General features: G+C 58.7%; 1 protein-coding gene and 2 long non-coding RNA genes across 3 annotated transcripts in view; all 3 read left to right on the top strand.

Moving 5' to 3' along the window:
* The window catches only part of ACOX3 (acyl-CoA oxidase 3, pristanoyl), a 922,607-nt gene that overhangs the window by 775,173 nt on the left and 121,394 nt on the right, over positions 1–26,040 (top strand). The window lies entirely within an intron of this gene.
* On the top strand, positions 3,962–4,557 carry LOC115299798. The gene is made up of 2 exons (XR_003912341.1): positions 3,962–4,013; positions 4,228–4,557. It is a non-coding gene; the product is annotated as an uncharacterized LOC115299798 (long non-coding RNA).
* LOC115299831 lies at positions 4,750–5,572 on the top strand. Its single transcript, XR_003912358.1, has 3 exons — positions 4,750–4,862; positions 5,005–5,127; positions 5,255–5,572. It is a non-coding gene; the product is annotated as an uncharacterized LOC115299831 (long non-coding RNA).

The following is a 26,040-nucleotide window of genomic DNA, read 5'->3' as shown; positions in this document are numbered from 1 at the left end:
CATGGAGAGGCCAGAACGGTGCCACAGGCCACTGACCCCCACCATTTGCGCAGGCGCTGATGGGGAGCTCATTGTTTAAGTGCCAGCTGTATGCCCGGCACTTTATATTCAGCAAGTGCAGTTTGCATCACGACGTGGGTGAGCAGGTGCGAGGCCGCATCCACACTCCCCCCCACAGGAGGCACGTTGGCCACCCACGCTCCCGGGGCCAGTGCATGGCGGAGCTGGGACATGGGCCTCCTGAGCTCTGATGCAGCTTCTCCGTTCAGCTCCATGTGCTCCACAGTCGGGGGCTGAGGGCTGAGAGTCTGGGTCCCCTCGTGGGACCAGGGCCTCTGGCAGGAGTAGAGCACGATGAGAACCCACCACCTACTGGGAAGGTGGAAAGGGAATAACGACAGAAAAAGGTAGACACCAGGAGCATGCACCTTCCATAGATAGATCTCTGTATCAGCTAGTTTCTGCTGCATAACAAATCACTCTCCACTGGCAGATGACGGAACGGTGACCATTTCTGGCTCGTGTGACTGTGGTCAACAGGGGGTAGTGGGGAGCTCTGCTGACCCCGGCCAGCCCGAGCTGAGGCAGCTGGGAGGACCCCTCCCTCGCCCCCAGTCTGTGTGTCTGTCACCCTCCGGCAGGCCAGTGAGGGCGTGTTCTCATGGGGAAGGCAGGGGAGCCCAAAGGAAGCCGAGCCTCAGCTCCGTGTCACTTCTACCTCATTCTGTCAGTGACAGGAAGTCGCAGGGCCAACAGGAGCCACGGTAAAGAGCCCTATTTTGTCACACGGCAAAGGCCAAGGGAGAGGACGGATGACACTCAGCCATCAGGAGCCCGCGGGTGCGCGGTCTGCACACTGCTGTGGTTGCCTTTGCCCCCTGACACTGCCAGGCGCCAGCCCCCACCCCGGCCCCTCCTCACCTCCATCCTGTCTGGTCACCTGAACGTCTGCCATGTCCACCCACGTGCGTCCAAGCCCGGCTCGGCCCCCGGCCCCCTGCAGTGACCCCTGGCTTTGACGCTGGCCCCAGTGTGCCTCGGCCCTCTTCCCTGAGGGCTCCCAGGTCTGCGGGGCACGCAGTTTGCCCCTGCCCGCTTCTTGCCCCCGCCCCCCGCCCCTACTGGGGCTCCGGGCTCCGCGAGGGCCTGTCTCCAGCCCCGTGTCGCTGTCCCGGCAAGACTGATGGCGCTGCCTCGGGCTTCACCTCCGCCGAGCTCGGCCTCGTCCATTATCGGCCGAGGGCGCCTGTCATCACACTCCAGGCGCAAATCAGAATCAAATGTGTTGTCCGGGACTGCGAGAACGCTCCATTTCACATTTGCAGAAAATCTGGGAGGGGGGCAGGGCTCTCCTCCGTCAACTTGAAAGGGAAGGAGAGGCGGCAAGGAGAGGAAGGAGCTGCGATAATTCTTTAAAACTTTGTTTTTCATTCTCCCTCCTGGCTCCGTGGGCTCCGCGAGAGAGCGGGTCGGATCCCACAAGAAAGCCGGCGCGGCGGCCTAAGCAAAGCCACGTGTCTCTGCAGCTCTTCAGATGTCTTCAGATGGTTTTCAAATGTCCGGGCCCCCAAATTCTCAGTGATGCCTGCTGGGGGGCTGCTCCCCAGCGAGGCCGGCGGGCCGTCTGTCAGATGCAGGGCAGCGCCGGCCCGTGCCCTCCCGGAGCCGCCTGGCCGTGAGTGTGGGATCCTGGAGGACACCCCTGCCAGCAGCCCCCGGGGGGCACTTCACACCCTCCCGAGGCAGAGAGGCCAGGGCACCACTGCGTGCCCCACCCAGGCAGGCTCAGCGTGATGTCACTGAGTGAGGCGCCGTCCCTTGGTCTCTGGGGCACCCTGAGCTCTCGTGGACTTTCCCCGTGGCCATCACATCCGGGAGCTTCCTCTCGCTCTTGCTCACCCTCCCCCCACCCCGAGGCCGGCCTGGAAGGTCGCATCCGCCAGACTTCTGGGACCTGTGCCTGCCACTTGGATTTGGCCAATAGGGAGCCCCAGTGGGGATCGGAGGGAGGGGGAAGAGCAAGGTCAGGGTCCTTGGTGCCCTTAGGGTCTTGTAACTGAAGGTGACACTGTCCCCTAATCGCCTCCCTCCCCCGCGCCGGGGCTGAGATGACTGTCTTCTCCTGTCCTATCGGGACAGCTCCGCGGCCGCCTAAACCCTCCCTGTGGTCCCCACCCCACCCCCACCCATCCTGTCCCTCCATGACTCACCCGTGTCTCAGAGCAGCCAGCCCTGGCGTGGCTCCGCCGCTGCCCCATGGAGACCGAGCCCAGAGGTCAGAGCCCAACTCAGTGAGCGAGGCCAGCCCGCCGCGCCTGTCAGCTCTGAGTCCCCGCATCAGCCAACAGACGGGGCTCGGTGTTTATTCTGTGAAAAAGACACAAACACAGCTTCTAAGCTGTGCAGGCCCAGCGGGCTGACCAAGGTGAAGGGTAAACGGCGAACAGGTGAGGGGCTGCGGTGGGAACAGAAAACCCGGGACCAGGTGCAAATCCCAGCTCCGCCCTACCCGCTGTGTGACCCTGGGCAGGGGTCTCAACGTCTCTGTGCTCCATCCTCTTCACCTGCACAGCAGAACAGGGAAGTCTGCCCACCTTCGTTCTGTGCCCGGACGTCGTACAGGTCAAAAGAGGAAGCGGCTGTAGGTGCCCAAACCCCCCTTGGGAACGTCACCAGCGCCATTACTTCCACCATCAGCCGCCGACCTAGGATCCCAGCTCCTTCTCCCCACATGCCATCACGAGCTCACGGAAGACACGGGGCCCGACCTCAGCGTCACCCCCCAGCCCCTCCTGTGCATTCAGCTCATCACGGACCGTGGAACTAAGCACGAGAACCTCCGCTACACAAGTTCTAGAAGAAAATTAGAGAAAAACATAAATAAACCTGGACAAGCAAATTCGTAACAGGACACAAAAGCACACGTATAAAAAAACAATACACTGGACTCTATGAAAGTTTTGCTTTGCAAAAGCTTTTATTTTATTTTTAAGTGTTAAGTAATTAATCAATTTTAATATTTATTTTTGAGAGAGAGAGAGAGACAAAGTGTGAGCAGGGGAGGGGCAGACAGAGAAGCAGACAGAATCTGAAGCAGGTTCCAGGCTCTGAGCTGTCGGCACAGAGCCCGACGCGGGGCTCGAACCCACGAACCATGAGATCGTGACCTGAACCGACGTTGGACACTCAACCAACGGAGCCACCCAGGTCCCCCTCAATGTCTTTTTAAAATATTTTTTATCACAAAACAAGACTTTGTGGGAGGCAGGGTCCGAATGTCCTTCTTGTCTGAGGCTGAGTGTTACTCCTCCGTGTGGACACCACGTTTTGTTCACCCACCATCAACGGGCATCGTCCATGGCACTGGGTTCTTCTCACCGTTTGGCTGCAGTGGAATGTGTGCTGTGAACATGGGGCACATACATCTATTCGGGACCCTGCTTTTACTTCTTCTCTGTTCCGCCCAGGAGTGGAATCGTTTATTTCCGATGGCGCGTATATGAGGTGCTTGGAACCGCCAAAACCACAGAGCAGGAGAAGGGAGGGGGAGGTGGCCAGGGGCTGAGGGCGGGGCTGTGGCTGCTTCGTGGGGACGGTTTTCAGTTTTACAAGATGAAGAGGGGGTGCCGGGGGCTCGGCTGGCGGAGCGTCTGACTCTTGGTTTCAGCTCAGGTCACGATCTCAGGGCTCATGAGTGCAGTCCGCATCGGGCTCTGCGCACAGTGTGGACGGAGCCCGCGTGGGGGTCTCTCTTCCTCTCTCTCCGCCCCTCCCCGCTCGCACATGCTCTCTCTCTCTCTCTCTCTCACTCGCTCAAAATAAATAAACTTCAAAAAAAAGATGAAAAGCATTCTGGGATGGATGGTGGGGGTCGCGGCCCAGCATCGTGAAGGTGCCTGATATTCGCGAACGTACACGTCACAAATCGTGAATTCTGTTACGTGTATTTTACCGCGATAGAGAGCAAATACAGCGTCTGAGGATAAAACGGAGCGGAGCCGCGGGGCCGTGAGGTAGTTCCACGCTCAGTTTTTCAGGATCCGCCGTTCCCCGCCACCCCCACCCCTCCCCCGCCGGGGGCGACACCAGCCGCGTCCCCACCGCGCAGGCGCCAGCTGCCCTACGGCCTCGCCCACGCCGGCTCTTTTCTGGGTCTGGACAAGTGAGAGGAGGCACCGGGGTCTTTCTGCTGGGACCGTCCCGGCCTGACACCCTCCTCACCTGCAGGACGGACGCGGCACCTGCTGCACAGCCCCCCCCCAGGCTGGAGCCGCCGGAAGCGCTGCACCTGCGCGGCCGCCGCCCTCACACCGTTCCGTGGGCAGAAGTCTGGAAGCTTCCCTTTCAGATGGAGGGCTCACGGGATTCTTCTGACACTTGGACTTGAAAACCTCAGCTGGACGGTTCTTCGTAACCCTTTCTGTCCTGCCTCTGTGTGCCCTTCCCCCTTCTCCAGGTGTCCCAACTCCCGCCTGCCCAGGGAATAGGGTGTCAAAAATCACACACGGGTCTCAGCAGTAGTTGACCCTAACTATCAACAAGAGGGTTACAAAAATAGCTGAAGGAAGTGATGCAATTTTTTTTAAATTGTTGCCGCAGGCGGAATGCTGTGTGCTCCTCCCACTTCATATACTGAAAGCCTCCCTCAAGGTGGTGGCATTTGGAGGCGGGGTCGCTAGGAGACGCTCGGGTCAGGAGGGTGGTGCCCCAAGAATGGGATTGGTGCCTTGATAACAGAGGCCCCCCAGACCCCTGGCCCCTCCCCCCAGGTGAACACAAGGGGAAGGGGCCCTCTGTGGACACCAAGCCGCTGAGACTCCATCCCAGAAGTCCCGCTCCCGCCACAGCTACAAGAGGTACAGGTCTGTAGTTCCTAAGCCCCCCAGTGGGTGGCACTCTGTGACAGCAGCCTGGAGTAAGTCCCATCAGGGCGCACAGTTAAATTCCTGCGTTTTAAAGTCACCTGCCACAGTTTCTGACTGTGCACCTCCTCCCTTCCTCCAGGTCCTGCAGGCCAGCTTCCCGGCTGAGCCCCGTGGCGCGTGTGGTCCCCTAGCCATGGGCAGAGATGCAGGTCTGGGTGTGAGTACACCAAGCGTGCGTCCCTGGGTGTCTCGGTGCCTTCAGGTAAATGGCACCAAACCATACACACTTCTCCCACGTTGCTTTTCTTCACTTGTCAACTTGTGCCCCAAATCACCCCTATTTGGGGCTTCAGGTCTGTCCCATTTGAAACTCGTTTGTGTGACCGCAGGTTTCTACGTTGAGTCGTCATTGACTGTGTGGTCTGTACTGTTGACTCGGTCTTCTTCGCTGCACTTGTCGGCGTTTCTGAAGTTCTTGGAGCTGTTGAGCTGTGGTCCGGTGCCTCCCGTCACTGATGATGTGACGGCGTTTGTCCAGTCCGTTGGTTTTGGGTATTAACTGTTGGCACTGGACCACAGCTCAGCAGGCCTCCTTCCCCAGAGTCTGATTTGAAGGAATACCATTTAATTCCCAACTAACGAGCAGAAAGCGGCTTGTCTGCCCTCCATCACCCTCCTTCATCCTTCCGGCCTGTGACGGCTGAAGACGTCTCAATTTCTTAAAACTAATTCAAATAATTGAATGGAAATAATTGAAATAATTAATTTAATTAATTGAAATTAATTTCAAGACCAGCATTTTTCGTGCTCATTCTACTCCTCCGCTATGGCTCCCTCCCCCCAGACGCCCCTCCAATGTGTGTTGGGTGTCACACAGATGCTCTAGCTGTTACTTCTCCAAAATCTGCTTTTTTCTCTTTATCACTAATTTCTGAAATTTTCTCTTCCATTTTTTTAAATGTTTTTATTTTTGAGAGACAGGGAGAGATAGCGTGAGCAGGGGAGGGGCAGAGAGAGAGGGAGACAGCAGGCTCCAGGTTCTGAGCTGTCAGCACAGAGCCCGACGCGGGGCTCGAACCCATGAAGATGAGATCATGACCTGAGCCGAAGCCGAACGCTCAACCAACTGAGCCCCCCCGCAGCCCTCTCTTCCATTTTCTAAAGGCAACGCCTGCAGTCTTCACTCTCAGGCGCCTTCTGGTGCATAGTCGATTTATCCCTAATTATCTCCGATTCCATCCCTGGTGGGCACTTCTAATTTTGGTGTCTATTGTGTTTGTGTTTCATTGTCTTCTACCATAGTCTCAGCTCCTTTTCGTGGTTTGGAAGAATTCGGTCTTCACATTCTTGCTGGATTTTTGCTTTCATTGTATTTGGGACACCCTCCACTGTCTACTCTCCCTTTTACAAGAACCTTGTTCAGGGTGTCACTAGGGTCCTTCGAGATGCCGTTTTTAGGTGCAGTTAGTGTATCTGAGTTTTATTTTGTTTTTAAATTTTTAAACGTTTATTCATTTTTGAGAGACAGAGACAGAGTGTGAGCAGGGGAGGAGCAGAGAGAGAGGGAGACACAGAATCTGAAGCAACCTCCAGGCTCCGAGCTGTCAGCACAGAGCCCGATGCAAGACTCGAACTCACAAACTGTGAAATCATGACCTGAGCCGAAGTCGGAGCCACCCAAGCGCCCCTACAGTTTTATTTTTTACCTATATTTTCCCTGCATTGTCAGATATCTAGAGAAAAACATTCTTTGGGCTTTAAAAAAAGAGACATTTTTACTGTATTAATTAGATCAAGCAACGTAGTTTCTAACCATGAAGCCATCCCATCAATATCGGTTGAGCGCCTACAGGTGCCAAGCTGCTTCCGGGCAGTGAGGCGAGCAGTGGACCCGCCCCCAGAAGGAAGAAGGATGGCAGACGGGTGGGAATTGCAAACAGAGTAGCTCCTGGGGATGAAGGGACGGGGGTGCCGGGGGGGATGGAGGCTGTCACGGGGAGGTAGGCGGAGAGGGAAGGTCTCAACAAGGATGCTGCGTTTGGCCTGAGAACTGACTGACGGCCTAGAGAAGAAGGTTCCAGACTGAGGCTACAGGACTCCAGGCTTGCAGAAGTAAGGACAAATGGCTGGCGTGTGTAGTGTTAGAAGCAAAGAGAATGACAGATGCCAGCAGGGAGGAGGAGCTGCTGGAACCCAAGGGCTTGTGGATGCGCTGGGCAAGGAGCTTGCATCGTGTGGGAAGATGGGAGCCATAGATTGTTTAACACCAGAGACAAGGTCTTACTTGTGTGGCAGGAGGGTTCCTTGGTCACTCTGTGGAGAACGGGTCAGGTGAGGACAGGTGTTCTCGGGAAGATACAGCTCTCTCCCCCGTGAGGTCCCCCCGCACCCCTGCGAGGGTCCTGGATGGGGCTTGGAGGTTTATAAAGGACACGGCTGGACCGGAGGGACCAGATCTGAGGGCTGCACAAGGAATGGAAGACCGTTATGCTGAGTTCACGTTCAGCATATTTTGTGGAGATTATTGGATGTGCAGGATTTTAGTTCCAACTCAAAACGAATATTAATCCTCAATAGGACTTTGAGGTTTTCCCGAAGAGTCTGATATATGGCCTCCTTGACCTTCCTACAACCCCCAACGATCCAACGCGAGTTCTACTGGTCCCTGCTCTACAGACAGGGAAACCGAGGCCCGGGAGTTTCCTTCTCTTTAAAACCCCACTCAAGTTCACCCACACGGCCCGTGGTGGAGAGGGGCCTCTGGCCTGAGAGGGTGCGTTGAATTTCAATTTGCTCAAATACACAAGTGACAATGAGCAAAGCCAACTGGCAGTCCTCGGACTGCCCGTGGCCTCCGCGGGTGGAACCAGCCTGGTACCCAGGTGCTCGGCGAGATTTTTGAGTGGAAGCATGACCAGGGTCCTGCCCCTGGATATGGCCCTTCCTTTGTACCTGCTGGGGCTCTGAACCTTCTTCCTGATAGGACATCTATTTTCGGGCCTGCTTGCCTCCCCCACGCCGGCTCCAGAAGGCAGGGACAAGGCCCATCTCCTTCATTGTTGGCACCCTGTGACCTTGTGCCTGGCGACTCGGAGTGTTGGTGAGTGAGCGCTGGGTGCCTGAAGGGAGCGGTCACAGCGGGAGTTGGAGGGGGGCCGGGGATCTGGAAAGTCCCTGAGGGGCAGGTCAGGGCGAGGCCGGTTGGCCCCTGGGGAGAAGGCGGAGCGGGCTGAGGGGCTGCGGGCCGCAGTCAGCACCAGGGACAGCGCCAGGGGCATCTGCTGGGTCCCCTCCTGGTCCTTGTCCTGCCTTCCAGGAAGGTGACCCCAGGCTCAGACGGGATCCCTTCTGGTTCTCCCTCCGTCGGCTGGGGCCACATGTCAGGGGGTGTCCCACCCTTTCTACAGAGGGCGTGGACTCCATGGCCAGTTCCGGCCCCGCGGGCTGATGGGCGGGCGGAAATAATGGGAGACAGTTACCCCTCAGGACAGGCAGCAGAGAGGGGACGGGAGAGCATTTTACTCGTGTGGCCACTGAGCATGGGGTCCAAGGGCCCCACCCCAGCCCCTGGCAGGGGTGCCTGCAGCCCGAAGGGGACACTGGTCTGGGGGCCGACCTCACCAGGTGTCTGCACCACCAAGTGTCCTCTCTCCTTCTGATGGACAGCCGCACAGAGGCCTGAGGCCCGGTCTGGACCCGTGACAGACGGTCGCCGGGGGAAATAACCTTTCTGTCTTGGGGAGCGGAGAGGGGCTCCAGACAGGCCTGAGCAGGGAGGGGGCTGGGGTCCTGGTTTGCCTCTCGCTGGTTCGGCGACTTCAGGCATGGCCCCGCTTCTGACCAGAACGCAGAATCTCACCCGCTTGGCCACCTGCGGGGGAAGGGCCTGTCAGGACGCGAGCGCCCCGCCCCCTCCCGCCCTCCACGCCGGACGGACGTCAGTGTCCCAGTGCTGGGGCAGGGGACCAGGGGCTGGGGTGTGTTCCCTTCTCTGTCTGCTGACGGTCACACGGCGGCGCCCTCTTCCCAGAAAACCTTCTAAATTTAGGCGAACATCTTTGCTTCTGATGAGAAAGGCCATGCGGGTAACCAGAATGGTCCAGAGCAGGGCAGCGGGGGCCCGGGGGATGGGGTAGGGGGGAGTGAGCAGGGCAGTCGGGGGGGGGGGGGGGGGGGGGGGGGGGGGGGGGGGGGGGGGGGGGGGGGGGGGGGGGGGGGGGGGGGGGGGGGGGGGGGGGGGGGGGGGGGGGAGAGCAGGGCAGGGAGCTCCTCGCCTCCTCCTCGCCCCCTCCTCACCCCCTCCTCACCCCCTCCTTGCCCCCACGATCAATCGCTGTCAGGTTCTTCCTGGAACATGTTCTTCGAAGCAAGGTCAAGGCCTCTCTTTCTTCTGGGAGCATCTGCGCAGGAGGGACCAGAGGACTCTGCCCCTCCCACACTGCTCTACTCTCCGGGGTCCCCAGCTTCTCCTATCCGAGGGGAGGGGCCAGTCCAGAGACATGTGTAAAGGACACCAGGCATCAGGGCAGGGGGTGTGCCCAGTGATTTATGACAGAGCCCGGACATTCTGCAGAGGACGCTCAGGGGGTCACCCCAGCCCGTTTGACCCCCGAAGTCTGCTTTCTCCCTGACCCCTCCCCTGCCATCTTTATAAGCTCCCGCCAGGTAACAGGCCCCATCCCAGTGTCGGGGACACAGTGGAGAGTCAGAAACAGCCAGGGACTCACGCAACAGAGGCAGAGGTGGACTCTGACCCGTGCTAACAAGATCGATACCGGGAAGGGGAGAGCGGGGCAGGAGGGGCCTCCACAGCCAGGTCCACCCAGAGCACCAGAATGGGACTTTCTTTGGAAATAGGGTTATTTGCAGAATTCACTAAGGTCAGGATTGTGACATGAGATCGCCCTGGATTAGGGAGGGCCCTAATCCAATGGCAGGTGTCCCCATAGGGAGAGGAGAGGACACACAGACACACAGGGGTGAGGCCACCTGACGATGGAGGTAGAGGTTGGAGTGACCTGGCCTCGGCCAGAAGCACCCGGGGCTGCTGGGACCAGAGGGAGGGAGCCAGCGGGTTCCGCGAGTGAGCAGCTGGCGGGGGCCCCGGGGCCTCTGACACTCGCCTGTTGCCCGCAGGTGGAGGTCACGGGGGTCCCACGTGGTCCTGCAGGGTGGAGTTCTCACACCTGAGGGACTTCGGAATCAGCCAGAGCGCTCGTGAAAGACTTCTGCCCGCACCACGGTGCCCGGCTCTGGGTCAGCCCTCCGCACTTCGCCCTGGGGGTCTGGGGGGCTCCCCCGCCCCCGGTGCTGAGCTGCCCCTGCCCGCCGGCTCCTGCCCCAGGCTCTGCTCCTCGGCAGCGGCACCAGGAGAGGCGAGGGGCCTGTCTCTCACGAGTCTCCTCCTGCTGCTCCCCAACACTGTCCCTGCCATCCTCCCTGTCACAGCCTAGGGACTGCTCTGTGTTCACGTGACGCGGCCCCGGGGCACTGACGCATTCGGGTGATCTCTCCCCCTCACCTCTCTCCCCTTGCTGACCTGGCCTCCTCTCTGCACCCTCCCAGCTCCCGAGGGCCCCAGGGCTCCACCCAGTGCTGCTGGTCTCTGGCCACGAGCATCCCAAGGGGTGTCACCCTTCCTGGCCACAGACCCTTCAGGCCACACCTCCAACCTCGCCCTGAACTGCAGACCCAGCAGGCCAAGCACCTGCTTGGCACCCAGTCTCTGCATCCAGACCTGAACTCCCGCTTCCCTTGCCCCCCTGCACCTGCAGCCTTCCGGTTAGAGGGCACGGGTCTGCACTGCCCTCCCATCCCACCTCTGCGCCACCTGCCCCCTCCACCCAGAACAGTCTTCTCCAGATCCCCGCCCCCCTCGCTCCCCCAAGGCTGTGCTCAAAAGTCCCTTCTCAGGGAGGCCTGCCCTGGTCATCACATTTAAAATCACAAGCCCTAGCTCCACGCCCCTGGGCTCCCGCACTCTCTTGTTAACCCTCGGCCCCTGACTTGGAAAACCTTCCGGTATGCAATTTACCCTGATCTCCCCACTAACCTGTAAGCTCCTCTGAGTGCAGGGATTTTTATAATCTATGTTGCTTCTCCTGGATCTATCCCGGCACCCACAAGATACATCTGGACATTGCAAAGGGGAGAAGCAACGGGTCAAGGCGTCCGAGAGGAAGAGGAGGGTGGGGTGGGAGCCCAGGGAGGGTGTGACACCAAGCCCGTGTCCACACTCAGCAGCTCTGTCCCCCGTGCTTCTGAGGATGCACAATGCCTCTGATGAACAGGGGCACAGGTCTCTCTAAGGGAGTGCTGAACTTGAACATGCATCCGCACGACCTTGTTAGGACAGGTCTAACTGACCTTGACCTTGTTAGAACCCAGGCTGCTGGGCCACACCTTCCGTGTCTGATGCAGGGAGCCTGGGGGAGGACTGAAAATTTGCATTTCTATCTCCTTCTGGTTAATTCTGATAAGATTTTACAGACACAGGAGAATTATAGATAAAATAATCCGCAGGACTTCTAGGCTACGTGGCCCGTGTATCATCCGTTGTACTGGAGGTCGCTTTTCAAAGTAGATCTGTGTACATCCCACCGGCACAGCATCTGGGCGTCACAGCACAGGTGTATGCCTAAACAGTCCATGGAGTCACCCAGTGTCTGCCCACGCGCCATACCGTGCCACGGCAACTGTTACAGCTTTTCAAGAATCCTCAGTATCCAGTGAGGTGAACATCTTCCACGGTCACCTTCTTCTTCTTAAGTATCTGGCTACTCACAGCTTTTGCTATTGCATTTAAATTATAAAACTGGCTTCCTAGGTTTATTAAAAAGAAATCTGTTGGATACTTGATTAGAATTGTTTGAATCTATAGATTAACTAGTGAATGATCAAAGCCTTAATGATGTCGCGTCTTCAGATCCACAGCACAATACACTTCTTCATTAGGTCTTACCTACCTGCTGCCTCCCGCTGTCTTCTCATTATCTACCCACTGATCTTACACACCTTTTCACAGATGTATCTCTTAGTGGATCACTTTTTGTCACCATTATCGGTGATATTTAATTGCATTTTCTAACTGGTGTCATGTGAATGCAGTTGACTTTCATTTATTATTGTTTTTTTCTAGAAGCCTTGCTAAATTCTTTCATTCGGTCTAACAGATTCTGTGTAGATCACTTTGGTTTTCTGTATTAAGACAATGATGACAGCTCTTTCTTCCTTTGCAATTGTTACATTGCTTTTTTTTTTTCTTGTCTTATTGCACTGGCTACTGTTGTCAGTACGAGGTGAATGGGAGTGTGAGAACTAGGTTTTGCATCAGATTTTCGAGGAGTTAGGGGTTTTTGTTTCATCGTTGGCTGTTTGCAGGAAGATTCTTTGTCTCGTTTTATTGCTGCTCTTTATCAGGTTACAAAGTTCCATGCTCACTCTCGTTGCTGATAGAGCAAAGTTTTTAAAGAACACAAATGGATTTTAATCATTAATTTTGTAAAATGTTTTGAATATCTATTGAGATGATCATGTTATGCCCAGATTTTAATATCACCCCCAAAAACCAGAGATTACCTGGGAGACTGAGTCACACATGCAAAAGCAAAGGGCTTTATTACGAATTTAGGCCCAGCAGCCTAAACTCGGGCTCACAGACTTCCACACCACACTGGACCCACGTGGAGTGAGCCCCGAACATGGCGGGGCAGGGCCTTTCATGAGTTTGGGAAGGGGGCGTTACAGGAAATTGTGACACAGGTACAGGGGTCCAATCATTATTGTACAATATTATTGACAGCAGGTTTAACCATTCACATTGCCTAGAGTATGTGTTACTTTTGGCGGGACCCAATCACCACATTTAGAGTATTGACCAATCACAGAGCGGGCCCAGGACCCTCACGTAGGGCGTGACTCGTCTTCGCCTCCATCCTTAGGCCGCCCTTAGAATGTTACAAGGGTGGTCCCTCCTGCCTTGGGCAACGTGTGCCCTTCTGTTGTCTCATGGAGCCCGGTTCAGACCTGCGTCCTTACAAACATTTTTTTCTTTCATCTATTAATGTAATGAATTAATAATGTTCCTAAGGTAGCAATATTGCATGTCCCTGTGTGACGGGGTTTGTCCGTTTTTCTTCACCTTCCTGCTTGTGTCTGACAAAGTTTGCTCTTTATATTTGACCTTGGCACTAGGTGTCAGCAGGCTCAGGTTCACAATCCAGTGAACTTTTCATCTAAACTCAGTGATTCTCTGTACCTATGGTAGTGGTTTTTAAATTTTGTTTAATGTTTATTTATTTTTGAAAGAAAGAGACAGAATGTGAGCAGGGGAGGGGCAGAGAGAGAGACACACACACACAGAATCCGAAGCAGCTCCAGGCTCCGAGCTGTCAGCACAGAGCCTGACACGGGGCTTGAACCCACGAACCATGAGATCATGACCTGAGCCGAAGTCAACTAAGGCCCCCGGCGCCCCCCGTGGAGGGGGGTTTATTGTAAGCCTATTTGGCTGACACGGCAGTGATGTGACGAGTAGTTCCTGAAAGCCCGTCTTGGCCTGTCTGTCGTGGAGAGCAAGGACCGACTGTCTCATCCCACCAGACTCTTGGAACTGCACCCGAGTCCTTCCGTCTGCTCCTCCAGCCCCTCCCCTCTCTCCTCCAGGGACGCCCCCGGGTCTGCTAGAGCCTCGCCTGCTCTCCCGTCCTGTCTCCTCGCCCCTTCCTCGCCTGTGCTCCGGGGGCCACCTCTGGGCGCCTCCCCGAGTCCCTTCTGCCCTGCCCAGTTCCCTCCTTGGTTGTCCTGACTCCACTCACGGGCTGTGTCTGCCGTTTCAGGCTTCACATTTCCCATTTTCAGAATTTCGTTTTGGTTCTTGCAAAGCAGATCGGTCGGCGCTGCTCACTGCTCTTCCTTGGTCTCAGTTCTTTATACAAAACAGATTTATCCTTCGCCTGAAGCTGCCGCTGTTGCGGTCTCTGTGGACCTGATTCTGCGGGTTTTAAATGTGGCGGCTCGCCCTCAGGTGTTAGTTTTCGCTGTCACTTTGTATTAAGCGTAACTTACGGTGCAGGAAAGTTCCGAGGCCCGGGTTTAGGCATGCTCCCTGCGCAGACGCGCCGCCCCCTCTGCCCGGTTCCTGGGGCCACGCAGCGCTGCCCGGGCTCTTGCGGGCGCTCCCGTGTGTCAGCAGAGCTCGTGGACCCCTCTACGAGGTGACACCTGTCCACTCATCCCATTTCACAAGTGCCTGCTCAGGTCGGGGTGTCTGGCCCGCCTGTGACCCTGCGTGCGCCCTGACTTTGCAGCTTGTCATCAGCTCCAGGAGGCCCTTCCCAGCTCGCTGCCAGGAGGCCCGAGATGGGCAGAGGTCCCCCGGGGACAGCCCACCTGCCGTGCTGCTCACCGTCCTGGACTCGGTCTCACGTCATTGCTGGCCATCGAGGCCTCCTCTTTCTTTCCGAGCAGCTCAGAGAAGCGTTGTAAAAGATGAAACGCATAGAAAAAGTCTGCAATGCATGTTTGTTTCATCCAGTGCCTTAAGCTCTTCTGCACCAGGATGCTTTCTCCAGACATCCAGACGTCACTCGGCCAGAAGGCAGTCCTTTAATTTCAAACAAAAACGTCACCAGTGCAGTGGACAGAAGGCATTCACCGAGCACATACTGCATCCCGGGCACAGGGTGGCAGGGGGCGGGTGCTGAGCCCAGTGCAGTGAGGGGCCGGGCGGGGCCAGGGCAGGTCCCCACGGGAGGCCCAGGGTCGCTGCGCTGCGGCCATCACTGTGACCTGAGGCGGCGGCAGCCGTGACCTGTGGATCGTGGTCAGGCCTCCTTGGAGGAGACTCCGCCGGCTGCCTCCAGAAGGGGGCCCTCGGCTGAGCGGTGTGGGAGCTGCCGGCCTCTGCTCACTGCTGCTCCGGGGCGCCGGGGGCTCAGTCGGCTAAGTGTCCGGCTTCCACTCAGGTCACGATCTCGTGGTTCGTGGGTTCGAGCCCCACATGGGGCTCCGTGCCGACAGCTCAGAGCCTGGAGCCTGCTTCGGATTCTGTGTCTCCCTCTCTCTCTGACCCTTCCCTGCTCGCACTCTGTCTCTCAAAAATGAATAAATGTTAAAATAATCTGTTTTAATTTAAAAAATTAAAAAAAAGAAAGAAGACTCTGGGGCATGACCATGGAACTTGCTGATGCATCCTGTGAATCACATCTCTTGCTCTGGGGGTGGTCTCCCTGCCGGAAAGCAGGACTCTGCCCTAGAAGCCTACAGAAGGAGGGGCGGGGTGTGGCAGGTGGGCTGGGGTGCGGCCTGTGGGGGAGGGGAGGGGGAGGGCCTGTGGGATGGGTGGGGCCTGTGGGGGAGGGACAGGGTGTGGTCTGTGGGGGAGGGGCAGTGGTTCCGCCCATGGGGGAGGGCGGGGTGCAGCCTGTGGAACCGAGTAGTTTCCAATCTTACCCTCATTCGCGTTCTGCCAACTGCAGGTGATTTATGGGCCCTCCTTAAGTGCGGCAATAATTGGACGGGCCTGAAGTCATTACCAACAATTAAGAAGCCATCATTGAGTCCACTAAACAGCAAGTGGGCAGTTACAGGGCACTTGAGATGGGTCATGGGGGGGTCATCTCGCTCCGTCTCTGGGGGCAGTTGGGCCTCTGTGGACCAGGAGGCAACACTGGGCTGGGTGTGGGCGTGGCAGCCGGGCTGGAGGGGCACATGGGCCTGGGGCGGGGGGCGCAGGATTCAGGCGCCTGCAGACCCAGCAGCGGCGGAGCCAGGCCGGGGGCCCCTGCTTCATCTCCTCCACCCGGAGGTGAGAGCCCCCACCTCCAGGTGGGCCGGAAGATGGTCGTGGCCCTTGTCACAGTTACGCAGAGGAAGTCTGGGGACGAGGGCTCAGGCGGAAGGCAGGGCTGCGGCCCCAGCCCTGCAGCTGACTTCAGTCCTGCCACGTCACCTCCGTTCGGATGGCTACCACGCACACGACCTGTCACCTGGCCCGGGTGGAAATGAGCCAGAAGAAGAGGGCTCCCTCCGCGGGGGGCCCCGCAGCCCCGCGCAGCCGCCCGCCAGGGGGATAAAGCCCCACGTCCTCGCCGGCCGCCCGGCTACGCTCCAGGCTTAGTTAACCTGTTTTGATCTTCCATAAATCCTCCTAAGCTACTTTAAGGCTCATCAGGCCCTTCAATTGCCATTTAAGTGTTTTTTTCTGCACTAACTGCTTCTTGTTAAATAGTTTGACATTTATGCGTCTAGACTTGGCTGTTTGGATATTGATTTGGTCCAGAATGATAATGGAGGAGAAAGGCGGCCTGCAGTGGTCCTGGGAGGCAGATGACTTCTTTATCTCCGCGCGCCGGACCCCAGCGTGAACTGCGCCCCTCCGAGGGGCCCCCAACTTCAGGACAGGGGCAGGGGGAAACAGAGGTGCAACTCTGGAGCTCCGCCTCCTGGCGGTTGCCCAGCGGGTGCCAGAGTCCCAGGTGGGATGGAGGGGGCCCTTCACGGGAGGGTGAGACCAATCCACCGTTCGCAGCCTCCTGGGCTTGCGAGGCCCCGTCAGGCCGCCGCACCTCTGTCCACGCCATGCCCTCGGCTCCGTCTTGTAAACTCCTACTCACCCCTCAAGACCCCAGACAGACACTCCCTTTGCAGCCGGTACTTCGGGGCGTCCCGGTGCTGCATGTGGGGACTCGGGTGTGTAGACACCCAGCCCCCTCAGAGCTGTCCTGACAGGTCGGCCAGACCCCGCTTGTCAGTGTGTGGGTGAGAAAGGCCACCCAGGACCTGGGAGGTGCAGCTGGCCCGAGAGAGGGGTCTCCAACCCCTGGCCCGACCGCTCCCCGACCGTGTTCTCTGTACACCCCACTCACTGGCTCCACTGCGGACACCAGCCAGGGAGCCTGCGGCCCGAGAGTGAGTCTCCGATCAATACCCAGGAACCACGAGGAGCCACCTGCGGGGGCCGGGGTGAGTCACGGCTCCGGCTCCGGGAAGGTGAGGGAAGCCCCCGGCTGCCCCGCCCCTTCCCCTCCACCTCACCCCTCCCCGCATCCCCAGTGTCCTCAGTCCTGCTGTAACTCTTTCCAAGAAGTTTTAAGACACAAAAGGCACAGAGAAAAAATTCCACCCGTGTTCCTGACCCCAGAGAATCCACGAGTGCTCACGTTTTTGCATGTTTATTTAGGTTTATTGAAACAAAGATGGTCGGGTCACAGGTGAAGTCTGCCTGTCAGCCCCAGGGGCACAGCTGTGCGCCGCGGCCCCCCCAAGTCCCCTCGCTCTTCTGCGGCGCAGGCATTTGTGAGCAATACCCTGGTCCACCGCGTGCCCCAAAATGTACGTAGGACGCTGGAAATACTTTCACCGGGCATTTCATCATGAGAATGTGCCTCCGTTTATTTGTCCACCCCGCACCATGGGCACAGGGCCTGCTCCCAGCCTTTTGCCAGGACCAGCGAGGCCACGTCAAGCCCCTGCGTGTGCCTCTGGCCCGTGTGTCCCAGCCTCTCGGCGTGAGCCCCCCAGGAGGGAGGCTGGGACCCCGCTCTTTCTCAGGTCCTGGGGGGCCGATCTGACAGCCGCCCGGGCAGCTCTGTCTGCGCGTCATTTCCTCTTGCCTGTATATCTTTTGCCTATTTTCTACTGGTTGTTTGTCTTTCTCGTCACTGAGTTACGGCAATAATTTATGGGTCCTGGTATCAGCCTTCCGTCCGAGGGATGCGCTACACGTCTTGTCTGCTGCCTGATGTTGATCTTCGCTCCTCGTCTTTGTCCGGCAGTTCACTTAAATCTTGATGTGATCCAATCTACCGCTCTTGCCTCGGCCAGTTTCTCTGCTTGGATCCGACTGGGGGCCTTCCTGCCCTGGGGTCCTGACCGGCGCAGCTGCCCCTAATCCACGTGTTCTCCAAGCAAAGACCTTTGTTCGCTCCAGCGGGATGTTCAGTGTCGGGACCGACTCACGATTTTGCTGAAACCACTTTGCCTTTCTAAGATCAGTCTTGTTGGATCTCACGTGCTGGTTCCTCCCTGAGGCTCGGTGTCGGCCCGTGAAGGGCTGAAGGGGGAGGGGGCAGAGGGAGGGGTGGTGGTCACCGAGGGGGCACTTGTGGGGAGAAGCCCTGGGTGTTGTATGGAAACCAATTTGATGATAAGCTATTATATGTAAAACAGTCTGAACCAGGGAGAGAGGCTCGGCTCTTGAGGACAGAGGAAACCTCACCTCTAAATGGCGGGGGCTTCTCAGGTCTTTTCATGGTTGTGCGTTTTGTTTCCCCCGAAATAAACATTGACAACACGTGTTTCTGGAAAAAGCCATTCCTACAGATTGTTCAAATATATTCACATAAAGTTGTTGATCACAGTGTCCTAGGATCCGGCGACACTGGTGTGCGTGGTTGCATCTCCTCCTTTCTGTGTTGTTTATTTGAGCCCCGTCTCCTGTTTCTCTTAAGCATCTCGGCAAAGATTGGTTCAATATATCAAAGAATCGTATTTCAGATTTGGTTGCCATTTGCATGACTTTTGATTTTTAATTGTTGTATTCTTGCTATAGAAAGAGCAGTGCCGTGGTCGGTGACCCGAGCTCCGGACTGAAAGTGCCTCTGAGCACCGCTGCTGCTGTGTGACTTTGGTCAGGTGTCTGTACTTCTCTGGGCCTCATTGTAAAGTGAGGATAAAGGCACCCATCTCATAGGTTGCTGTGACAAAAAAAAATCAATGAAGAAATATGTGTAAAAAGTTGGAAGCCCTCTTTCGACATTTAAAAACCTTAGCAAATTAGACTGGAGGGTTTTCTTAACCAACATTGATTATCAACCAAATCTGCACAAACAGAACTTAGGGGTGAGCTGTTACGCACGTCCTCCGTAACGTCAGAAACAAGACAAGAGGGGTACCCCAAGTCAGCATGACTGGGAGGTCCCAGCCAGCTCAGGAAGGCAAGACAAAGTAGACACAATTCACTGGGTTGGAGGTGGGGGAATCCAAGTTGTCACTATTTTCATACGACACGATTATTCTCTATAGAAAGCCCCAAATAATCTATCGCTAAATTATTAGCATTCGTCAGAGACTAGCAAGGTTTCTGAATACGAGATTAATATATACTTTTAAATGCATTACTTTAAGGCAGGAGCAAACAGAAAATCTAATTTTTACAATAGCAGTAGCAAATATGGAGCACCTAGCAATAAACCTTTAAAAGGACAGGAAAGACCCCTTTGGAGAAAGTCATCAAACATGTTGACAGGGCTTGGGCAGACCTGACTAAACTGGGAGGTGTCCCATGTTCATGGAGACAAAGTCTCTGAGCCTCAGGATGTCAGTCCTCTCCCTAACTGCGTGCGTGCGTGCGTGGGTGTGTGTGTGTGTGTGTGTGTGTGACCCAGTGAACGGATTCTACCAGGCTTATGGACAGGAAGCGTCCGAGAACGGCCCTGGAGAACACGGGAAGAGGACTTGCATGGCCTGAGGTCAGAAAAAGTTACGAAGTTGCAGGATTCAAACGCTGTTCCCAGCCATTCAGCTCCGAGGCCTCCACCCCAGAGAACTGAAAACACGGGCACGTAAGACAGTTGATGTGAGTGTTCACGGCAACAGTCTTCATGTTGGCCAAATGCCGGCCACCAGCTGATGTCCACCAGCGGATGAGCGAGACGTGGTCCGTCCGCACAGCGCAGGCTTACGGAGCCGTGAAAGGGATGCAGGTCTGACACCTGCCATCACTGGGCGAGCCCGGCAGACAGGAAGCTCGGGGGAGGAGCGGCCACCAAGGCCGCCTGCCGTGTGCCTGCGCGATGGGCACCATCCGAGTGGGCAGCCGCGTGGATGCAGAAAGCAGGCTCGGGCTGCCAGAGGCTGGCGGGCAGAGGGGGAGTGGGAATGGGGTGTGACTGCTAATGGGTTTGGAGTTTCTTTTGGGGGATGTTGAAAATGTTCTAAAATTGATCGTGGTGACGGTCAGATTGCTCTGTGCGCACACTAAAAGCCACCGAATTGCACACTTTGGTGGGTGAATCTTGTGGTGTGTGAGTTATAACTGCATTTCTTGGAAAAGGGCCCTTTGGGTGCAGAATTAGGCAAGTGGACCAGAGCGGGCTCCCGAGGGCAGGTCCGCAGCGGGCTGGCTTGCCAGGCCCAGGTGCCAACACGCTGTCTGGCACAGGAATGTAACAGATGTTTGTTGAATGAATGTGTGCAGGGGGCCCGCGTGAATGAACGAATGGCCAAAGCCCGAGTTGTCTAGGGTCTGCTCCTGGGCATCCAGCCGGTGGGCAAGTGGAGAAGCTGGGGTTCAAGTTCTGCTCGCTCTGGCCCCTCCCGCCCACCCCTCCAGACCCACCAGTGAACTGGAGCCTGGAGGGGCCGAGGGAGGGGGTGAGGGAGGCGGGTCAGGGAAGCCGGTGCTATCTAGAGTTCACGGTCTGGCTGTGCCGGGAGGGGAGGCTGGAGGGGGCTGGCACAGGCACTGCCCTGGCAATGCCAGAGTGGCCAAACTTGGGATGTCAGAGCTGGGGCCGCCGGGAGCAGTGATTCTGACGCCCCACTGTGCGCTGTGCCTGACACGCTGTAAGGTGAGAGCCTTGAGGCCCTTTTTACTGTAAACTGATGTAATGAAACCATCCTTCCCTCCCGTGCTCCCGGCTGGACCCCTCCCCCCGGCCTCAGCTAAAGATCCGCGGTGGGAGCGCGCATCCTCGCAGCGGGGGAGGGGGCCGCTCAGGAAGTCCCGGGGACGCGGTCGGTGGGGGCCGCGTGATTTAGGAGCCTGGAGCTTTCTTCTCCTGATGCAGCGACAGCCTTCCCCACACGGCCTGCAAACGAGTTCTTTTTGGCAGGTCCCGGAAAACACGGGGAGTCCCCGCGGCGCAGCGACCTCGAGATCCCTCCGCGGCAGACGGCCGGGCGCCGCCCCTCACCCCCTCCAGAGACCGCGTGAGGATCTCGTGACACCCGTGCCTCAGTTTCCCTATCTTGGGCTCTTGCAGCCCCAGCTGGTGCCCAGCCCAGGCCACCTCTGCAGGGCGGGCGAGCGTGGCCCCAGCCTGGTTTGCTGAGACCCCGCTGTGGTGTGAGTGTGTGAGTGTGTGTGCGTGTGTGCGCGCGGTGGGGGTACGTGTGTGGGGCTGTGGATGGATTTGACTCTGGAATGTCCCCGGGAGGAAGCTGAGTGGAGACAGAATCCTGCCAATCATAGCAGGGGCGGCGCCCTGTCCTCGCCGGAGGGGGGGGGGGGGCCCGATCATGTTTCCAGGCCAACTGGGGACCTTTACGTGTGTCTGTCTGTCCACACCACAGAGGGGGCAGCAGTGAGGGGCACCCCAAGACCCCGGGGTCTCCACCTTCTGATGAACACTGTGTAGACAGGCCCAGAGTCCCCGTCTGCCCAGGGTGTCCTCGGGCGCCGCCCTGGGGTCGTCTCTCCTGGGGCAGGAGCATGGCTTCCCCACCACCAGGGAAGGGGAGGGGGAGGAGCGGGAGGAGGGGGAGGAGAAGGAGGGGGAGGGGGAGGAGAAGGAGGGGGAGGGGGAGGAGAAGGAGGGGGAGGGGGGAGGAGAAGGAGGGGGAGGGGGGGAGGGGCAGGAGGGCAAGGCAAGGCGCCAGGGTGGGGGATGCCTGGGGCAGGTGGGGACTGGTGGTGGGTGCAGGGGTGTGAACAGCCCCGGGGGGGGGGGGGGGGCACCCAGGGAGGCTCCAGGCAGGGTTGGCCCTGCAGCCTCACGCTCCCCCACTGTGGGGTCATAGCGCCCTCCTCCCACTGCAGACCTTACTTGCCAGAGCCCCCCACCTGGCACTGTTGGAGGAGACAGGACTTCTTGCCTGACCTTGTAGGTTAGCCCCAGGCAAACAGGAAGCTGAGAGCCTCAGGTCTCCACCAGGCACACTGGCTTCCCATCTCCCGCCTCCCAGAGGGGCTCTGCCTGGGGTGGGGGGCTCGTCCTGGGGGGGGGGGCTCGTCCTGCGGGGGGGGGGGCCTTTGTCCCACAGAAGGGGGCTCTTCCTGTATGGGGACTCGTCTGCCAAGGCCTCCTGCCCCCCCACAGCCCGAGAGCTAGTCAGGAGGGTGAAGTGGCCCCCCTACCACACTGTCCTCAGATGACAGTCCCCTCTGTCATTTGTTCCCAGAGGGTCTGCCTCTGCACCTCCTGCGTTGTTGGCCATCAGTTTAAGGACAAGAAGACCACGCCTCCCAACCACCCGTGGTGCGTGCATGCGTGTGTGTGTGTGTGTGTGTGTGTGTGTGTGTGTGTGTGCGTGTGTGTGTGTGTGTGAGTGTGTGCGCGCGCGCTTCCTTCTTCTGGCCGCTGCGTTCAGTCAGCCCACATCTCACCGGTGACCGTTATGGCGGCCATTAGTCACCACAGAGACCTGAGGCCCTGACCGCACGTGGGGACGGGCTTTCTCAAAGGGGAGAGTCGTTAAAACCCCAGTGTGTCACAGGGCGTCACGTTCTCGGAGATGCCCCATGAAGTAGTGAGCTCCCTGTCTCGGGCTGGGACCCCGCCTCACCCCTCCGCCGGCCGGCCGCAGGGCCTCCTTGTCCCCTGGAGTCACAGAGGACCTGGAGCAGCGGGGCCCCGGGGCCCTGGGGGCCGGGCGAGGGCTGACGCTGATGTGCTCGGGCAGCCGAGAGCAGCGGGAGACAACTCTCTCGGCCTTTCTGAGTAATGAGTCCGCTCCGTCGGCTCCACCCCCCCAAGGGGCCCCCCCCCGAGAGCCCCGCCGGGTGCAGGAGGGCAGGAGCCAGCCCTGGTCAGCCTGTCTGGGCGCACGTATTTGACCCCGGTCCTCCCTAAACCTTTCCTCACACCTACGGAGCAGACCTCTGACCCGGGGCCGCAGAATTTGATCGGTGCCTCCGGGGGTCTGTTTATCTTATGTATTAATTCTGGCAACGTGGGCCGGCCTGCACACCGCCTGACCCCCGGGGCCACGGCTGCTCCACACCCCGGTCAGACTCCTCTGCTGTCGCTCACTGGGGACGGCTTCTCCAGCCAAGCCAGGCCAGCCGTAGCCAGCGGGGCGGCCTTCCTCACGGCCTGTGCCAGGAGCCCGCACATAAGGGCAGGTGCACCGCGGGCTCCGGGACCCGTCTGCTCCCCCCAGCTATGTCTTACTCTCGAGTTGGGCCGCGTCTGGGCAGCGTTAGATCCAGGGATGCGTCTGAGCGCCCTCCACCCCGAACGCCGCTTCCAGACTCTGAGCCTCGTCAGATGCAGAGATACGAAAGGGTTCACTGGGAGCCTCTCCCCGCGGGGACCGGGCTGGGCCTTGTGTAAGAGCCGGAGCCCACGTCACCTGGAGATGGGGCCGGGGGGTCTCTCCCCCCAGGACCCTTGTTAGGCTGAGAGCAGCATCTGACGTGAGCCACCCCTGGACCACGGAGCCCTCCACGCCTGCAGACTGTGCTCCCGGGCTCGGCCCCTTACCCCCTACACTGGGCACATAGTAGGTCCTCAATAAATACTTGCTGAATGTGGTAGTTACCCACCTGCTCTCCCTGTCACCAATTCCCTGGTCTCTGGCATGAGGACGCCCTTTCTTTCCTCTGAATAATCGATGTTTTCAATCCTGCAGACGTGAATCCTAAAACTCTCTCTCCCTCTTTGGTTTGAAGTCCAGGCTCGGATTTCCAACATGCCTCGCATGAGTGTCAGGGCTCCCGGGACACATTTTGCGGGCTGTCCTTACCTCTGGCTTCATGTCGTGTTTCTGTTCCTATTTTCCCTTGGCCCTGACCCCTCATTTTTAATTCCATCCTGCTCTGTGATGGCGTCTGGATGCCGGGTGCCGGGCCCCAGGGGCGAGCGCCAGTGCCCCGCTGGCGGGGACCCTCTAAGTTTCCCTCTGTGATGTCCACGGGCCCCATTCCTGCCCTGCCATCCCCAGACAGGACCGATGAACGGGCATCCCACCGCTTGAAGGCTGCACCCGGCGTCGGGGGCAGACGGCCCCACGGGGCGGGGGAGGCAAGGGGCTCAGCGCCCTCCTGCCCGCCCGGGAGCAGGTGTGCCCCGCACAGCCCCATGTGGCCGCCACACCCCGTGGCTGTTGTCCTCTCTGCTGGGACACCAAGTGGGGCTTGGGGAGTTTTTAATCGTTTTTATTCTTATTTGCTAAACAGTGTTCCGGCCTCGCCCTCACCGAGTGGTCCTCAGGGCACCTGCGGGGCCCCGCCTCGGATCAGGGTCCCAGCGGCGGTCCAGGAGCTGTGTCCTCTGGAGGCCCCCGCAGGGTGACAGGGGTGCGGCGGGGCCTGGATACACGAGCAGAGGCCTGAGTGTGCGGCGCCCCGGAGCGGCCTCGGAGCGGGGCGGCGCCCCCCCCAACAAAGGGCCCACCTGGGCACACCCTCCCCCCACTGCCAGCTCCTCCCCCACAGCCCCGCCCACACCCGGCAAATCCTGTCCCTGTACAAACCGATTTGTCTCCACTGAGGGGAGAGAATTGCAAAGCAAACAAATTATGCACGCCCGCCGCGCTCCGGGCACGCGGGGCCCAGGGAGGTCCAGGGGATTTTCCTTCCTCCGCTTCCCTCCCCAAGGGGCCCCCCACCCCCAGAAGGCGCGATGCTCCTCAGCTCCTGAGGGGGGACCCCCAAATTCTTTCCCCTCACAGCAGCTGTGGCCGCAGACGGGATACAGAAGGCCGGCCAGGGTCTGTGCTCGTGTCCCGGGGCGGCCAGAACCGGCTAGCAGGGACCGCAGCGTGGCGCCCCCCAGTCCCGGAGGCCAGGAGTCCAACATCAAGGTGGGGTGGCGCCTCCTCGCTCCTTCCCACGCTCCGGGGAGAAAGCGTCCAGCTTCCTGCCGCTCTGGCGGGCCGTACCCCTCGGTCTCCTGATGGCCACCTCCTCTCGGTCCCTGCCTCCATCGTCACATGGCCCCCCCATGTCTGTGTCTTGTGTTCTCCCTATCAGGACCCCACCCGGTGGACTGGGGCCCACCCTCCTCCAGTGTGACCTCAGCTTACCCTGTCTACATCTGCAGAGACCCTATTCCAAATAAGGTCACGTTCGAGGTCCCTGGGGTTTTCAGGAGGGGCACGGCAGGGTCCAACCTTAGTCCCCGTCACCGCAGCCCACCTTTGTGGGGGCTCAGTGAGTGCTGGCACATGCTCTGGGTCCCCAAGGAGGCAGCATGCCCATCTTGTGCAGATGAAGGGAGCACCCAGGAGTGAGCTCACCTGCAGGCGGGCCGTGACGGTGACAGGGCGGCGGGAGGCCGGTCAGGCGCCAGGTCCAGGGGGAAGGCTGCACCCCGCACACCCGTCGGGCAGATGGCAGCGGCCCCGCCCCCACCTGCTCGCTGTGGACGGTGGTGGGCCGTTTCCTTCATTTAACCCAGTGTCTTCTCCTCATCCCGTTTTCCGGATGAGTAACTGGAGGCAACTCGCCCCAGGGCGCTTGGGTAGGAGGCGCCCAGGCCGGATTCCCACTCAGGCACCTGGGTCAGGCGGGGACGCCTCTTCCATCCACCACCCATCACAGGCCTCACGTTCAGCGGAGACTCGGGGGCCCCACTAGCCCCTCCATCCTGACCTCTCACCCAGCCTCCGGCAGCGTCCCTGGGGCCTTGGGAACTGCCCAGGGGAGGCTCCGCCTTGGGGTAAAGCCGGCTAACAATGGGGAGCCGCGAGGGGAGAGCCACGGTGCCGTCATTCCACACGGGATTGCTCCTCACCCGGGTCCCGAGGAGCAAGGGGGGAAACCCAGGGGGCACCCAGGGACAGAGTGACGTGAGCAGTGCCGAAGAGGGGCCGGTTCCAGCAAGGCTGCCGCAGAGTAATCGCCCCAAGAGAGCAGCTAGATGTTGTCAGAGGTTGAATTGTGTCCCCTCCAAACTGCTGTAGCCCTAACCCCCAGGACGTGTGAACGTGACCTTCTCTGGCAGCAGAGTAATTGCAGATGTGGCAGTGAGGGTTCTCCACACGGGAGCACGGTGGGCCCTACGTGTGATATGACTGGAGCCCTTCTAAGAGGCGGGGACAGAGACAGAGACACACAGACAGAAGGCCACGAGGGGCCACCAGGAGCTGGAGAGGGAGGGAGCATCCTCCCCCAGAGCCTTCAGGGGAAGCGCAGCCCTGCTGACCCTTGATCTCTGGCTTCCAGCCTCCAGTCTCTAGAGAGTAAGTCTGTGTTGTTCAGCCCCCTCTTTGTGGTGCTTTGCTGCAG

This window comes from Suricata suricatta, chromosome 1 (assembly GCF_006229205.1).
Source record: "Suricata suricatta isolate VVHF042 chromosome 1, meerkat_22Aug2017_6uvM2_HiC, whole genome shotgun sequence".
NCBI lineage: Eukaryota > Metazoa > Chordata > Mammalia > Carnivora > Herpestidae > Suricata > Suricata suricatta.
Note: the sequence above shows the minus strand (reverse complement) of the source record. Positions and strands in the feature narration are given on the sequence as shown.